The sequence below is a fragment of the Coregonus lavaretus genome, assembly GCF_964263955.1.
Source record: "Coregonus lavaretus genome assembly, chromosome: 14".
In the NCBI taxonomy this organism is placed as follows: domain Eukaryota; kingdom Metazoa; phylum Chordata; class Actinopteri; order Salmoniformes; family Salmonidae; genus Coregonus; species Coregonus lavaretus.
Window position 1 is genome coordinate 4,724,249 of NC_140001.1, and position 16,706 is coordinate 4,740,954.

Here is a 16,706-nt window from a genome sequence, read left to right on the forward strand (position 1 = left end):
CCCTGTGCACAAAGCGAGGTCCATACAGAAATGGTTTGGTGAGATCGGTGTTGAAGAACAGAGCACAGAGCCCTGACCTCAACCCCATCGAACACCTTCGGAATGAATTGGAACGCCGACTGTGAGCCAGGCCTATTCGCCCAACATCAGTGCCCGACCTCACTAATGCGCTTGTGGCTGAATGGAAGCAAGTTCCTGCAGCAATGTTCCAACATCTAGTGGAAAGCCTTCCCAGAAGAGTGGAGGCTGTTATAGCAGCAAAGGGGGAACCAACTCCATATTAATGCCCATGATTTTGGAATGAGATGTTCGACGAGCAGGTGTTCACATACTTTTGGTAATGTAGTGTATGTGATCATATACAAATGTAAGCAAGGTTTGAAATGATTACGTTTTAGTCAAATAATATAGCTAGCTGGGCTTCTTGCAGTCAATTTGCAGTCTACAAATTATTTGTAATTATGTTTCGGCCCCCCTGATGATCCGCTCAAGAATAAATCAGCCCGCAGCTGAATCTAGTTGACGATCCCTGCCCTAAACCCTAACCGTTAGAAATGTCAACTTCAATGGGGTGACATCGGAGTTGGGATGTCCTAAAGATCCCTAATAGTAAGGATAAAGATCCTCAGGGGCGTTTTCAACGGTTTACTGGTGGCAGCACTGAGATTTTATTTGTTTCTTGTTTTGTTGGTAGGTACAGCCTGGGTCTGTTCATTGGGGCAGCTCCTGACAGAAGGTTTATCCCAAGCTTACTCTGGGTCCAATATTTGGTTTTTGGAGCAGCAAAACCTAGTTTCTACGCTAGGGCCATGGCTTTTGTTGAGTGATAGGGAACGCTAGCCTCGTACGAACCATCCTGATCTCGCGAGCTTACATTCTGTGTAGTGAAGCAGAATGTAAGCTCGCGAGATCAGGATGGTTCGTGCCAGGCTAAGGTAACACTTCACGGTTGTGAAGGGTTGTGGTGCAGAAGGTTCCGTATTTGAGCCCAGTCATGGACACGACCTACTTTGTTACACTGGGGCAGTCCTAGGTGTTCTGCAGGTATTCTGGGCTGGGCAGTCCTAGGTGTTGTGGGTCTGTGATATGGCAGCTCCTAACATACTGGTGGCAGAAGTGGGATCCCAAGCTTATCTGCGTCTGTCTTTGGAGTAGCAGTCCTAGGCTGTGTGTCATCTGGGCAGCTAGCTCCCCTAGGTGTGATGTGTGTAGTGTCGGCAATCCTAGGGGTAGTCAACCCTAGGACTGCCCAACGGTAGACTACCCCTAGGATTTCCGACGCTACCATATCACAGACAGACCCACCACACCTAGGACTGCCCAGCCCAGAATACCTGCAGCACACCTAGGACTGTCCAACGGTAAGGGGTAGTCTCTACCGTTGACAGTCCTAGGTATGTATGATGAGGTCTGGGCAGGGGTGGCTGTGTCGGTGGGTTAAGATGAAGAGGGCAGCCTGGTGCCACCAGTAGAACATCACGATCACCAGCACCTGGTGGCTGGAGCCCAGGTAGATCAACTGACCTGAGGGAGGGAACACCAGAAATCATGGTTACAGGGAATGGGTTTACAAGACAACCAAGAATGTATGGTCTCCAAACCAGGTTCATCACCATAACAACAAGTGAACCGAAATGACATTTATGCTCTATCTCAATTTGTTTTTCTGTGATTCCTTGCATCCCATCTACTCGCTTCCTTCTCACCTGTTTTAGAGACAAAAGTCCCCTCACACCTCCAAATCTATTTTAAAGAAGGTGAGTTGTTTATTTTTTTTTTTTTTTTTTTTATTTCACCTTTATTTAACCAGGTAAACCAGTTTAGAACAAGTTCTCATTTACAACTGCGACCTGGCCAAGATAAAGCAAAGCAGTGCGATAAAAACAACAACACAGAGTTACATATGGGGTAAAACAAAACAAAGTCAAAAATACAACAGAAATACATATAATATGTATGTGTGTGCAAATTTAGCAAGTTATGGAGGTAAGGCAATAAAATATGCTATAGTGCAAAATAATTACAATTAGTATTAACACTGGAATGATAGATGTGCAAGAGATGATGTGCAAATAGAGATACTGGGGTACAAATGAGCAAAATAAATAACAATATAGGGATGAGGTAGTTGGGCGGGCTAATTTCAGATGGGCTGTGTACAGGTGCAGTGATCGGTAAGGTGCTCTGACAACTGATGCTTAAAGTTAGTGAGGGAGATAAGTGTCTCCAGCTTCAGAGATTTTTGCAATTTGTTCCAGTCATTGGCAGCAGAGAACTGGAAGGAATGGCGGCCAAAGGAGGTGTTGGCTTTGGGGATGACCAGTGAGATATACCCGCTGGAGCGCAGACTACGGGTGGGTGTTGCTATGGTGACCAATGAGCTAAGATAAGGCGGGGATTTGCCTAGCAGTGATTTATAGATGGCCTGGAGCCAGTGGGTTTGGCGACGAATATGTAGTGAGGACCAGCCAACAAGAGCGTACAGGTCACAGTGGTGGGTATTATATGGGGCTTTGGAGACAAAACGGATGGCACTGTGATAGACTACATCCAATTTGCTGAGTAGAGTGTTGGAGGCTATTTTGTAAATGACATCGCCAAAGTCAAGGATCGGTAGGATAGTCAGTTTTACGAGGGCATGTTTGGCAGCATGAGTGAAGGAGGCTTTGTTGCGAAATAGGAAACCGATTCTAGATTTAACTTTGGATTGGAGATTCTTAATGTGAGTCTGGAAGGAGAGTTTACAGTCTAACCAGACACCTAGATATTTGTAGTTGTCCACATACTCTAGGTCAGACCCGTCGAGAGTAGTGATTCTAGTCGGGTGGGCGGGTGCAAGCAGCGTTCGGTTGAAGAGCATGCATTTAGTTTTACTAGTGTTCAAGAGCAGTTGGAGGCTACTGAAGGAGTGTTGTATGGAATTGAAGCTCGTTTGGAGGTTTGTTAACAGAGTGTCCAATGAAGGGCCAGATGTATACAAAATGGTGTCGTCTGCGTAGAGGTGGATCTGAGAGTCACCAGCAGCAAGAGCGACGTCATTGATATACACAGAGAAAAGAGTCGGCCCAAGAATTGAACCCTGTGGCACCCCCATAGAGACTGCCATAGGTCCAGACAACAGGCCCTCCGATTTGACACATTGAACTCTATCTGAGAAGTAGTTGGTGAACCAGGCGAGGCAGTCATTTGAGAAACCAAGGCTATTTAGTCTGCCAATAAGAATGCGGTGGTTGACAGAGTCGAAAGCCTTGGCCAGGTCAATGAAAACGGCTGCACAGTACTGTCTATTATCGATCGCGGTTATAATATCGTTTAGGACCTTGAGCGTGGCTGAAGTGCACCCATGACCAGCTCGGAAACCGGATTGCATAGCGGAGAAGGTACGGTGGGATTCGAAATGGTCGGTGATCTGTTTGTTGACTTGGCTTTCAAAAACTTTTGAAAGGCAGGGCAGGATGGATATGGGTCTGTAACAGTTTGGATCTAGAGTGTCACCCCCTTTGAAGAGGGGGATGACCGCGGCAGCTTTCCAATTTCTGGGGATCTCAGACGTTACGAAAGAGAGGTTGAACAGGCTAGTAATAGGGGTTGCGACAATTTCGGCGGCTAGTTTTAGAAAGAAAGGGTCCAGATTGTCTAGCCCAGATGATTTGTAGGGGTCTAGATTTTGCAGCTCTTTTAGAACATCAGCTGTCTGGATTTGTGTGAAGGAGAAGCGGGGGGGGGCATGGGCAAGTTGCAGCGGAGGGTGCAGAGCTGGTGGCCGGGGTAGTGGTAGCCAGGTGGAAAGCATGGCCAGCCGTAGCAAAATGCTTGTTGAAATTCTCGATTATTGTAGATTTATCGGTGGTGATAGTGTTTCCTAGCCTCAGTGCAGTGGGAAGCTGGGAGGAAGTGCTCTTATTTTCCATGGACTTTACAGTGTCCCAAAACTTTTTTGAGTTAGTGCTACAGGATGCAAATTTCTGTTTGAAAAAGTTAGCCTTTGCTTTCCTAACTGCTTGTGTATATTGGTTCCTAACTTCCCTGAAAAGTTGCATATCGCGGGGGCTATTTGATGCTAATGCAGTACGCCACAGGATGTTTTTGTGCTGGTCAAGGGCAGTCAAGTCTGAGGAGAACCAGGGGCTATATCTGTTCTTAGTTCTGTATTTTTTGAATGGGGCATGTCTATTTAAGATTGAGAGGAAATTACTTTTAAGGAACAACCAGGCATCCTCTACTGACGGAATGAGATCTATATCCATCCAGGATACCTGGGCCAGGTCAATTAGGAAGGCCTGCTCGCTGAAGTGTTTTTGGGAGCGTTTGACAGTGATGAGGGGTGGTCGTTTGACCGCGGACCCGTTACGGACGCAGGCAATAAGGCAGTGATCGCTGAGATCCTGGTTGAAGACAGCGGAGGTGTATTTAGAGGGTAAGTTAGTCAGGATGATATCTATGAGGGTACCCATGTTTACGGATTTAGGGTTGTACCTGGTAGGTTCGTTGATAATTTGTGTGAGATTGAGGGCATCTAGTTTAGATTGTAGGATGGCCGGGGTGTTAAGCATATCCCAATTTAGGTCACCAAGCAGTACGAACTCTGAGGATAGATGGGGGGCAATCAATTCACATATGGTGTCCAGGGCACCAGTAGAAGCTCAAACTGTTTGGGCACAGACCTGGATAGTATGATGGATCTCTACAGTAGATTGCAACTCCACCCCCTTTGGCAGTTCTATCTAGACGGAAAATGTTATAGTTGGGGATGGAAATTTCCGAATTTTTGGTGGCCTTCCTAAGCCAGGATTCAGACACTGCTAGAACATCAGGGTTGGCGGAGTGTGCTAACGCAGTGAATAACTCAAACTTAGGAAGGAGGCTTCTGATATTTATGTGCAGAAAACCAAGACTTTTACGGTTACAGAAGTCAACAAATGATAGCTCCTGGGGAGTAGGAGTGATACTGGCGGCTGCAGGGCCTGGGTTAGCCTCTACATCACCAGAGGAACAGAGGAGGACTAGAATAAGGATACGACTAAAGGCTTTAAGAACTGGTCTTCTAGTGCGTTGGGTACATAGAATAAAGGGGGCAGTTCTCCGGGCGTTGTAGAAAAGATTCAGGGCATTATGTACAGAAAAGGATATGGAAGGATATGAGTACAGTTCAGGTAACCCTAAGCGTTGGGTAACAATGAAAGAGATAGCGTCATTGGAGGCATCGATTGAGCCGGTCTCGGCGTGTATGGGGGGTGGAACAAAGGAACTATATGAGGCAGTTTGAGAGGGACTAGGGGTTCTACAGTGAAATTGTATAATAAGAACTAACCCAAACAGCAATAGGCAAGGCATAATTGACATGGGAGAGAGGCATAAAGCAGTCACAGGTGTTATTAGAGAGAGCTAAGACACAACTGGAAATAGCGATAACGTTTGGGCTAAGACTAAACAGAATAAACAGGACAGGGTACCGTGTAAAGGAACAGTCCAGCAGGCATCAGCTGTGCAGCTGAGTGATCATAAGGTCCAGTGAACAGCAATATGTGAGTCCGAGAGCAGTTCAAATTGGTGCTTCAGCACAGCTAGCACGGAGCACAGTTGTAGTTTGCGTGTGCTAGCGGGCCGGGGGTGGCAGATGGATCTTCGTGGTCGTCGCAACGGGAAGCCTGTTGAAACCACATCAGACTATTTCGTCGGCAAACCAGTCATGTTGGATCGGCGGGGCTCAGTGTCAACACTAGGAGGTCCCGTCCGGTTGACAGAGAGGTAGATAGCCGGGAGATGGGCCTGAGGCTAGCTCGAGGCTAACTGGTGCTTGCTATCGGGCAATGGCAATCAGCCAACAACAGGTTGCAGCTAGCTAGCTGGTTGTGATGATCCGGCGCTGGGGTCCAGTGATTCCGGCAGAAAGTCCAATAAGCTCTGGGTCGGTAGCACGCTGGGTCGATAGCACACTGTGCAGACTGGCCAACGAATTGTCCAGGCTAGAGCTAGAGCTGGCTGGTGGATAGTGTAGCCCACGGACAGTGGTGAAAACGCTAACGTGACTAGTAGCAGGTAGCCATTCAGATTGCGGCTACACTCGTTTCAGCTTACGGTTCTTGATGAAAGTTATAAAGAAATAATAGAATCCTTTCCACGTTGGGTGAGGCGGGTTGCAGGAAAGTATATTTAGTTAAAGAATGAAAGTAAAAATTGAGAAATATATACAAAATAGACCAAAAAAAACAAGAAACGGGATATTTACACAGGACGATGAAATAAAAGCGACCGCACTGCTACGCCATCTTGGAACAGCGTATTGAGAAAGAGGTCAACTCAACAGCTTACCTGGGAAGTAGCGTTCAGGAACCTTAGAGATGTGAAGGACATCCTTCAACTGGAATTTCTGGAGAAAAAAAAAAGTGATTTTGGGGAAAGTTACCAGACTTGTACGAGTTCTGAAGAGAAGCCCCCGTTGAGCCAGACACAATGTACGGTGGGGATGAGGCCATAGCTGGCCACGATACAGAAGATGATGACGGGTAACTGCTGCCACTGCTTGCTGAGTTAGTGGGGGTGGATCTGGGCAAAGAACACCGCCAGGATCATGGCTAGCACCGTCACCAGGTACACCTGATGCCTGTACTGTGGGGGAGGAGAAGTAGAAGAAGATTACTTAATTGTCACAGAGACACGTATTTTCCCTTTATCCCAATCCACCCAACAACCTTAAAAAAATAAGTTTTAAGAAATTCAAAGATTTCCTAAAAATACAAATGTACTTTCTCAAGGCATCTGCACCAACAAATCCAGATACACCCTTGCTTGCCAATTTGGGTGGAATTTCAGTTTTCACAGTGAATTAATTTTCACGACGAGGAAAATGCCCACACAAACATGAGCATAATTTAGGCCTACTGGAAAATACACTTCATACAAGTTTTTTTTCCATTCCACTTAAATCCATTCCACAAAACTCGCATTTTATTGTATTTGAGTTATACTACTCAAAAATAATAAATGTGTTATTTATTTTTGTTGTTGTTGAAGTCCTTTTCTCTTTGGGGACATGGCTGATTGTGTAGATTGAGTAGTCACCCGAAGTGGAGGCGCCCCAGTCTTGGCAGGCAGGGGAGTAGTGGAGATGGTTCTGGCTCCCCTATGTGTGAATGTCATATGGTAGGTTACGAGGCTCTGTGAACGCAGCCATCTGGTTCTGACTGGAGCAGATTTCAGCTGCGTTCTGGGGGCACAATAACCCAGCACTTCCAATATGCGGGGGAAACCGCTCACTTGTGTTGCCGCCAAAATTCTGAGAGACAGACATACAGTCGCAAAGCACCCACAGAACAGAAACGAGTGAGTGGGAGGCAACTGGAAAGGGGAAGGAACGGACGGACTTGCTTTGGCAACACATCCAATTCCGAGTTGTTGTTTTTTCCTTCAGTAAAGATGAGCAATGAAATGAAACTCATCTATTATTTTTCTAGGAATAATGAATTTATCAAGAGAAATTCAATTAACTCCAAGGGCCATCATGTCAAAATTGTAGAACAGGAAAAGTGGTCCCCACTACTACACTAGAGTCCTTGGGAAATCACACAGAACTGATCAGAAGGAAGAGATCCATTCCTACACCTCACCTCGCACACAAAACCCTTTACATGTCAAGCTCTCTAAAGTGTGATTTCATACAACCTTAACTACAGCAGGGAAAGTCAAGTGAAGTAACAGCAGGGTAGAGTCTGCATGGGTAGACGTTTGCTTATAGCCTAATACACAGCTTTAAGTTCCTCTGCATGCACATCACAGGGGGCCTGACATGGACCAATCACACTGACGCCGTGGTGAAGAAGGTGCAACAGCGCAGGCAGCTGAAGAAATTCGTCATGGACCCTCAGATCCTCAAGAAGTTCTACAGCTGCACCGTCGAGAGCGTTAAGACCGACCGCCTGGTTTGGCAACTGCAAAGGGTGATGGGGACGGCCCAATACCTCACTGGGGGGCGTGCTCCCTGCCCTCCAAGACATAAACACCAGGTGGTGCTTGAGGAAAGCCCTGAAGTTCGCCAAGGACTCCAGTCACCCGATCCACGGACTGTTCACTCTCTTACCATCTGGTAGCGTCAGGTGTCGGACCAACAGGCTCCAAGACAGCATCTACCACCGGGCCATCAGACTGCTGAACAGCTAACCCTAGCTGTCTCCCTGCACAGACCTTCACCTTAGAGACTATTTGTATCCTTGAGAATATCTGCGCCGTAAAGACTATTTGCACTGACTCTACACACATCCAACCCTTACACACAAGCACACACACACAACAACATCAACAACAACAACAACAACCCATAAACACGCAAATTGATTGATAAAGTCGCAAATGTATTTATTGTTTTATTTTTATGGCACACAAGACACTTGTCTGATTCGCGCCCGTCTCTGGACTAATCCACAGTCCATCACTGTGCTACTGAAATTGTATATGGTTATATTATGTAAGAACACTAATTTAAAATATTTCATGAATGTTTTCTGAATTGTATTCTTTACTACGATCCCCCTTCAAGCTAATGAGCAGTCATTCTGACTGTAACATTCTAACAGTGGAATTCATACATTTCATTTATGCTATTGCAAAAAGTATCATTTGGTTGTGTTTTGAAAATCTTAGATAACAACTTTAGAATACGAAAAAATATATTTCAAATTACACCATTTAAATTTGTTTGTTACTGTAGGCTATATGTAAAAACTAAAATTAAAGTGTTCAATCCATTTTATTTGTTACAACTATGAAATAGAAAGCAGCTTCTTTTTATAAAAGAAATAGAAAAATACCAACCATTAAGACGCACAGTCAAATTATGAAAACATCAGTAGCCTAAACATCATTATAAGTGCCAAGTGTGCTTGATAAATACAGAAAATCACACAAAAGCAATAATGGCATTAAAATAAATATAAGTATCGATATGACAGCAGTCAAAAATTGTGAACTATTGTCAGCTTGTACATAAACAACGGCATCAGTTAGAGCTCTCTCTGTGTATATCAATGATGTCGCTCTTGCTGCTGGTGACTCTCAGATCCACCTCTACGCAGACGACACCATTTTGTATACATCTGGCCCTTCATTGGATACTGTGTTAACAAACCTCCAAACGAGCTTCAACGCCATACAACACTCCTTCCGTAGCCTCCAACTGCTCTTAAACACTAGTAAAACAAAATGCATGCTCTTCAACCGAATGCTGCTTGCACCCGCCCACCCGACTAGAATCACTACTCTCGGCGGGTCTGACCTAGAGTATGTGGACAACTACAAATATCTAGGTGTCTGGTTAGACTGTAAACTCTCCTTCCAGACTCACATTAAGCATCTCCAATCAAAAGTTAGATCTAGAATCTGCTTCCTATTTCACAAACAAAGCTTCCTTCACTCATGCTGCCAAACATGCCCTCGTAAAACTGACTATCCTACCGATCCTTGACTTCGGCGATATCATTTACAAAATATCCTCCAACACTCTACTCAGCAAATTGGATGTAGTCTATCACAGTGTCATCTATTTTGTCACCAAAGCCCCATATACTACCCACCATTGTGACCTGTACGCTCTTGTTGGCTGGCCCTCACTACATATTCGTCGCCAAACCCACTGGCTCCAGGTCATCTATAAATCACTGCTAGGCAAATCCCTGTCTTATCTTAGCTCACTGGTCACCATAGCAACACCCACCCGTAGTCTGCGCCCCAGCAGGTATATCTCACTGGTCATCCCCAAAGCCAACACCTCCTTTGGCCGCCATTCCTTCCAGTTCTCTGCTGCCAATGACTGGAACGAACTGCAAAAATCTCTGAAGCTGGAGACTCTTATCTCCCTCACTAACTTTAAGCGTCAGTTGTCAGAGCAGCTTACCGATCACTGCACCTGTACACAGCTATTCTGATATTAGCCCACCCAACTACGCTCATCATACTTTTACTTCATTTTTTGATCTGTTATGTGTGAAATTATACTACGCAACATGTAAAGTGTTGGCCGTATGTTGCATGAGCTGAAATTAAACATCCCAGAAATGTTGCATGCGCACAAAAAGGGGGGGGGGGGGGGGGGTGCTGAGGAGTATTCCTGTCTGTAATAAAGCCCTTTCGTGGGGAAAAATTCTGATTGGCTGGGCCTGGCTCCCAAGTGGGTAGGCCTATGCCCACCAATGGCTGTGCCCCTGCCCAGTCATGTGAAATCCATAGATTAGGGCCTAATCTATTTATTTATATTGACTGATTTCCTTATATGAACTGTAACTCTGTAACATCTTTGAAATTGTTGCATGTTGCATTTATATATTTGTTCAGTGTAGTTTCAGTATTGTTTAGGTTCAGTGTCAAGGCAATTATCGGGGTGATTATCATCTGGGCACGACACCTTCAACTGTCAGGAGAGGAGGGGCAACGGGGGAAAACCACTCCTTCCTAAAACTGGTTATAACTCCAGTGCTGTTTGTGATATTAAGGTTCTAACAAGGACAGTGTGTTAAATAGACTGATTTAGGTAAAGTCAAGGACGGAGGGGGGCATGACTTAAACAAATGGCAGAGTAATATTGTTTTTAAATTAATGAGCAGTCCAAATGACTGCTTTAATGGTTGTAGTGTTAACTGTGTATCCGCCAGATTTTTTTTTGCAGACAGCACACGCACATGAGCCTAATTGTAGCCTAAGACTTATTTACCGGTCGCTATTTGATACTGTTATTAGGCCTCCTTATGACAACATGTCGAAGAAGTCTGCGGTATGGCAGCATTTCATTGTGGTCCTCTGTAGCTCAGCTGGTAGAGCACGGTGCTTGTAACGCCAAGGTAGTGGGTTCGATCCCCGGGACCACCCATACACAAAAAAAAAAAAATACGTATGCATGCATGACTGTAAGTCGCTTTGGATAAAAGCGTCTGCTAAATGGCATATTATATTATTATTATAGTAAAGGATGACGGCAAAAAAGTGGAATGCAAATTTGCAAACATGGGTTTTGCTTACCATAGTTCGACAACGAATATGACATTTGACTTGAAAACAGTAAGTTAGCCTACTTTGTTTTTCTAGTTGCGCGCTAAAACATTGACAGGTTTTACATGCTTGACATCGACTGCTGCAGTGGCGCTCGCCAAGGTGCTGAACTGAATCTTCAGTGAGCGCTAGCGGTCACTGTCCACGGTTCTGTTCTGAAACAATCTTCAGTCAGCGCTAGCGGGCGCTGTCCACGGTTCTGTTCTGAAACAATATTCAGTGAGCGCTAGCGGTCGCTGTCCACGGTTCTGTTCTGAAACAATCTTCAGTCAGCGCTAGCGGTTGCTGTCCACGGTTCTGTTCTGAAACAATCTTCAGTGAGCGCTAGCGGTCGCTGTCCACGGTTCTGAAACAATCTTCAGTGAGCGCTAGCGGTCGCTGTCCACGGTTCTGTTCTGAAACAATCTTCAGTGAGCGCTAGCGGTCGCTGTCCACGGTTCTGTTCTGAAACAATCTTCAGTGAGCGCTAGCGGTCGCTGTCCACGGTTCTGTTCTGAAACAATCTTCAGTCAGCGCTAGCGGTCGCTGTCCACGGTTCTGAAACAATCTTCAGTGAGCGCTAGCTGTCGCTGTCCACGGTTCTGTTCTGAAACAATCTTCAGTGCGCCGTTGAATTGGCACACTGCTGGTTTGTAGGTTAAACGACATAATTCTTAATTTTTACTTCTCAAAGATAGTTACAAGGCCTATTGTGTAGTCTATTCAGGGTATCTGCAGGTTCCATTAAGTTGAATGTAATACTTTTTAAGACCTTTTTAATGCCACTTGGAATGCAATTTAATACAAATGTTGGTCTGCACGTGCCACACACCTGCTAATATCCAGAAGTTAGCCCATGTTGGCAAAAAGTAGTATTTTGGCTCTTTCACCAAATAGCCTACATGGCTCATATTTTCAGGCAGGTGTGCTATTTTAGCAATGAGCATTCTCCTGTAGCCTAATGGATGTAGTAGCATAGTGGCTAGGCTATAGATGGCCAAAGCATGGGGTTGCCCATCTGCATTTGTTTAGGCTAACCCAATGGGTAGTCATTAGCTAGATCACAAACTCTTAAGTATTCAGCACTTTGGCTTTGATAACAACACCAGCTTAGCATAATGAGTCAATACCATAATGATATGGGACTAATAACAACTAACAACAGCTAATAATAACAAGATTACTAATAATGTAAGCATACTGTGTCCATAATAAGCATATAGGTTATAGGTTGAGAGCTTTTGTGAAAGAGCACAGTTAGAAAGATATGGCATATAGAAGCAAACCGGATGGATATCATGAAAATGATCGGAGAGGTTGAGGGTAGAGGAAGTTCAGGAGTAAAAACAAACAAAATATAATTATTGTAAAACTGACTGTGTCCATAAAATGTATATAGTATGTATAAGCTGGAAGTAGAGGCCTAAGCATTGTTGTTAACTAGTTTACTCCAATTAGGGAAGGGGTGGTGGGGTTGGAAAGTAATAAAGGGAAATATATTTTTAAAAAGGATATGTATGTGTATGTATGTATGTATGTATGTATGTATGTATGTATGTATGTATGTATGTATGTATGTATGTATGTATGTATGTATGTATGTATAAATGCATGTACAGTGAGGGAAAAAAGTATTTGATCCCTTGCTGATTTTGCAAGTGTGCCCACTGACAAAGAAATGATCAGTCTATAATTGTAATGGTAGGTTTATTTGAACAGTGAGAGACAGAATAACAACAACAAAAATCCAGAAAAACGCATGTCAAAAATGTTATAAATTGATTTGCATTTTAATGAGGGAAATAAGTATTTGACCCCCTCTCAATCAGAAATATTTCTGGCTCCCAGGTGTCTTTTATACAGGTAACGAGCTGAGATTAGGAGCACACTCATAAAGGGAGTGCTTCTAATCTCAGCTTGTTACCTGTATAAAAGACACCTGTCCACAGAAGCAATCAATCAATCAGATTCCAAACTCTCCACCATGGCCAAGACCAAAGAGCTCTCCAAGGATGTCAGGGACAAGATTGTAGACCTACACAAGGCTGGAATGGGCTACAAGACCATCGCCAAGCAGCTTGGTGAGAAGGTGACAACAGTTGGTGCGATTATTCGCAAATGGAAGAAACACAAAAGAACTGTCAATCTACCTCGGCCTCGGGCTCCATGCAAGATCTCACCTCGTGGAGTTTCAATGATCATGAGAACGGTGAGGAATCAGCCCAGAACTACACGGGAGGATCTTGTCAATGATCTCAAGGCAGCTGGGACCATAGTCACCAAGAAAACAATTGGTAACACACTACGCCGTGAAGGACTGAAATCCTGCAGCGCCCGCAAGGTCCCCCTGCTCAAGAAAGCACATATACAGGGTCGTCTGAAGTTTGCCAATGAACATCTGAATGATTCAGAGGAGAACTGGGTGAAAGTGTTGTGGTCAGATGAGACCAAAATCGAGCTCTTTGGCATCATCTCAACCTGCCGTGTTTGGAGGAGGAGGAATGCTGCCTATGACCCCAAGAACACCATCCCCACCGTCAAACATGGAGGTGGAAACATTATGCTTTGGGGGTGTTTTTCTGCTAAGGGGACAGGACAACTTCACTGCATCAAAGGGACGATGGACGGGGCCATGTACCGTCAATTCTTGGGTGAGAACCTCCTTCCCTCAGCCAGGGCATTGAAAATGTCTTGTGGATGGGTATTCCAGCATGACAATGACCCAAAACACACGGTCAAGGCAACAAAGGAGTGGCTCAAGAAGAAGCACATTAAGGTCCTGGAGTGGCCTAGCCAGTCTCCAGACCTTAATCCCATAGAAAATCTGTGGAGGGAGCTGAAGGTTCGAGTTGCCTAACGTCAGCCTCGAAACCTTAATGACTTGGAGAAGATCTGCAAAGAGGAGTGGGACAAAATCCCTCCTGAGATGTGTGCAAATCTGATGGCCAACTACAAGAAACGTCTGACCTCTGTGATTGCCATCAAGGGTTTTGCCACCAAGTACTAAGTCATGTTTTGCAGAGGGGTCAAATACTTATTTCCCTCATTAAAATGCAAATCAATTTATAACATTTTTGACATGCGTTTTTCTGGATTTTTTTGTTGTTATTCTGTCTCTCACTGTTCAAATAAACCTACCTTTAAAATTATAGACTGATCATGTCCTTGTCAGTGGGCAAACTTACAAAATCAGCATGGGACCAAATACTTTTTTCCCTCACTGTATGTATATGTATGTGTATATATATATATATTTTTTTTTTTGCAAGAAGAAAAAAAACATATGGGGGATTGGAAGTGATGCAGACAATTACATTGATGGAAGTTGCAATCTATCTGCAATATTAAAGCTGATCTACCCCCTACATTTTAAAAAAAAATATTTAAAAAAATACCATAATAATACCACTGTGGAAGAATGCCTCAAAGTCAAATATACAGCACTGTTACTGTATAAAACAAATGTGGTCAACTCTGCATCTGGAGAGCCAGGCCACTGGGTGTGTTGGCTTTTGATCCTGCACTGCTCAAACACACCTGAGTCAGTTTAACAAGGTCCTGTTGAGCAGTTGATTTGTAGAATCTGGTGTGTTAGAGTAGGGCTGGAACAAAAGCATACACACCTAGTAGCTCTCCTGGAGGTATTATGCAATAACATTAACCTAAAACCAATCAGGTATCAAATGACTGTACATCAGGGTAGCGAAGCGGGAGGGCTCTAGACGGACTTTTTCCAGTGCCAAGTAAGACATGAAAGAAGTTCGCTATTTCATCTAACGTTTTCAGGGAATGCATGATGGATATTTTGATGTGTAGAGATGAATTTGCCCTGCATGTTTTCTTTGGGGCATATCGGCCTATGCTATGCCTATATCCTACAGCATTCACCACCTGAGGAAGTGGGAACTCAAAACACATTAGGTAGATCAAATCAAATCAAATTGTATTTGTCACATATACCTGTTTAGCAGATGTTATAGCGGGTGTAGCGAAATGTTTGTGGTTCTAGCTCCGACACAAAACTAGTAAGGAATGGGATTTAAGAATACATATATGTATACATATATGGACAAGCAATGACAGAGCGGCATGGACTAAGATATAGTAGAATATTATATAATAGAATGCAGTATATACATATGAGATGAGTAGTGCAAGATATGTAAACATTATTAAAAGTGACTAGTGTTCCATTTCTTAAAGTGGCCAGTGATTTCAATAGGCAGCAGCAGCCTCTAATGTGCTAGTGATGGCTATTTAACAGTCTGATGGCCTTGAGATAGAAGCAGTTTTTCATTCTCTCGGTCCCAGCTTTGATGCACCTGTACTGACCTCGCCTTCTGGATGATAGCGGGGTGAACAGGCAGTGGCTCGGGTGGTTGATGTCCTTGATGATCTTTTTGGCCTTCCTGTGACATCGGGTGCTGTATGTGTCTTGGAGGGCGGATAGTTTGCCCCCGGTAATGTGTTCAGCACACCGCACCACCCTCTGGAGAGCCCTGCGGTTGCGGGTGGTGCAGTTGCCGTACCAGGTGGTGATACAGCCCGACAGGATGCTCTCAATTGTGCATCTGTAAAAGTTTGTGAGGGTTTTAGGTGCTAAGCCAAATTTCTTCAGCCTCCTGAGGTTGAAGAGGCTATGTTGCGCCTTATTTACCACACTGCCTGCGTGGGTGGACCATTTCAGTTTGTCGGTGATGTGTACGCCAAGGAACTTGAAGCTTTCCACATTCTCCACTGCGGTCCCGTCAATGAGGATAGGGGGGTGCACCCTCTGCTGTTTCCTGAAGTCCACGATCACCACACTCCCAGAGTCCTCACCTCCTCCCTGTAGGCGGTCTCGTCATTGTTGGTAATCAAGCCTACTACTGTTGTGTCATCTGCACACTTGATGATTGAGTTAGATGCGTGCTTGGCCACGCAGTCATAGGTGAACAGGGAGTACAGGAGGGGGCTGAGCACGCACCCTTGTGGGGCCCCAGTGTTGAGGATAAGTGAAGTGGAGATGTTGTTTCCTACCTTCACCAACTGGGGACGGTCCGTCAGGAAGTCCAGGACCCAGTTGCACAGGGCGGGGTTCAGACCCAGGGCCTCGAGCTTAATGATGAGCTTGGAGGGTACTATGGTGTTGAATGCTGAGCTATAGTCAATGAACAGCATTCTCACATACAGTGGGGAGAACAAGTATTTGATACACTGCCGATTTTGCAGGTTTTCCTACTTACAAAGCATGTAGAGGTCTGTAATTTTTATCATAGGTACACTTCAACTGTGAGAGACGGAATATAAAACAAAAATCCAGAAAATCACATTGTATGATTTTTAAGTAATTCATTTGCATTTTATTGCATGACATAAGTATTTGATCACCTACCAACCAGTAAGAATTCCGGCTCTCACAGACCTGTTAGAGAACTTGCCCTCCTGTTCTCCACTCATTACCTGTATTAACTACACCTGTTTGAACTCGTTACCTGTATAAAAGACACCTGTCCACACACTCAATCAAACAGACTCCAACCTCTCCACAATGGCCAAGATCAGAGAGCTGTGTAAGGACATCAGGGATAAAATTGTAGACCTGCACAAGGCTGGGATGGGCTACAGGACAATAGGCAAGCAGCTTGGTGAGAAGGCAACAACTGTTGGCGCAATTATTAGAAAATGGAAGAAGTTCAAGATGACGGTCAATC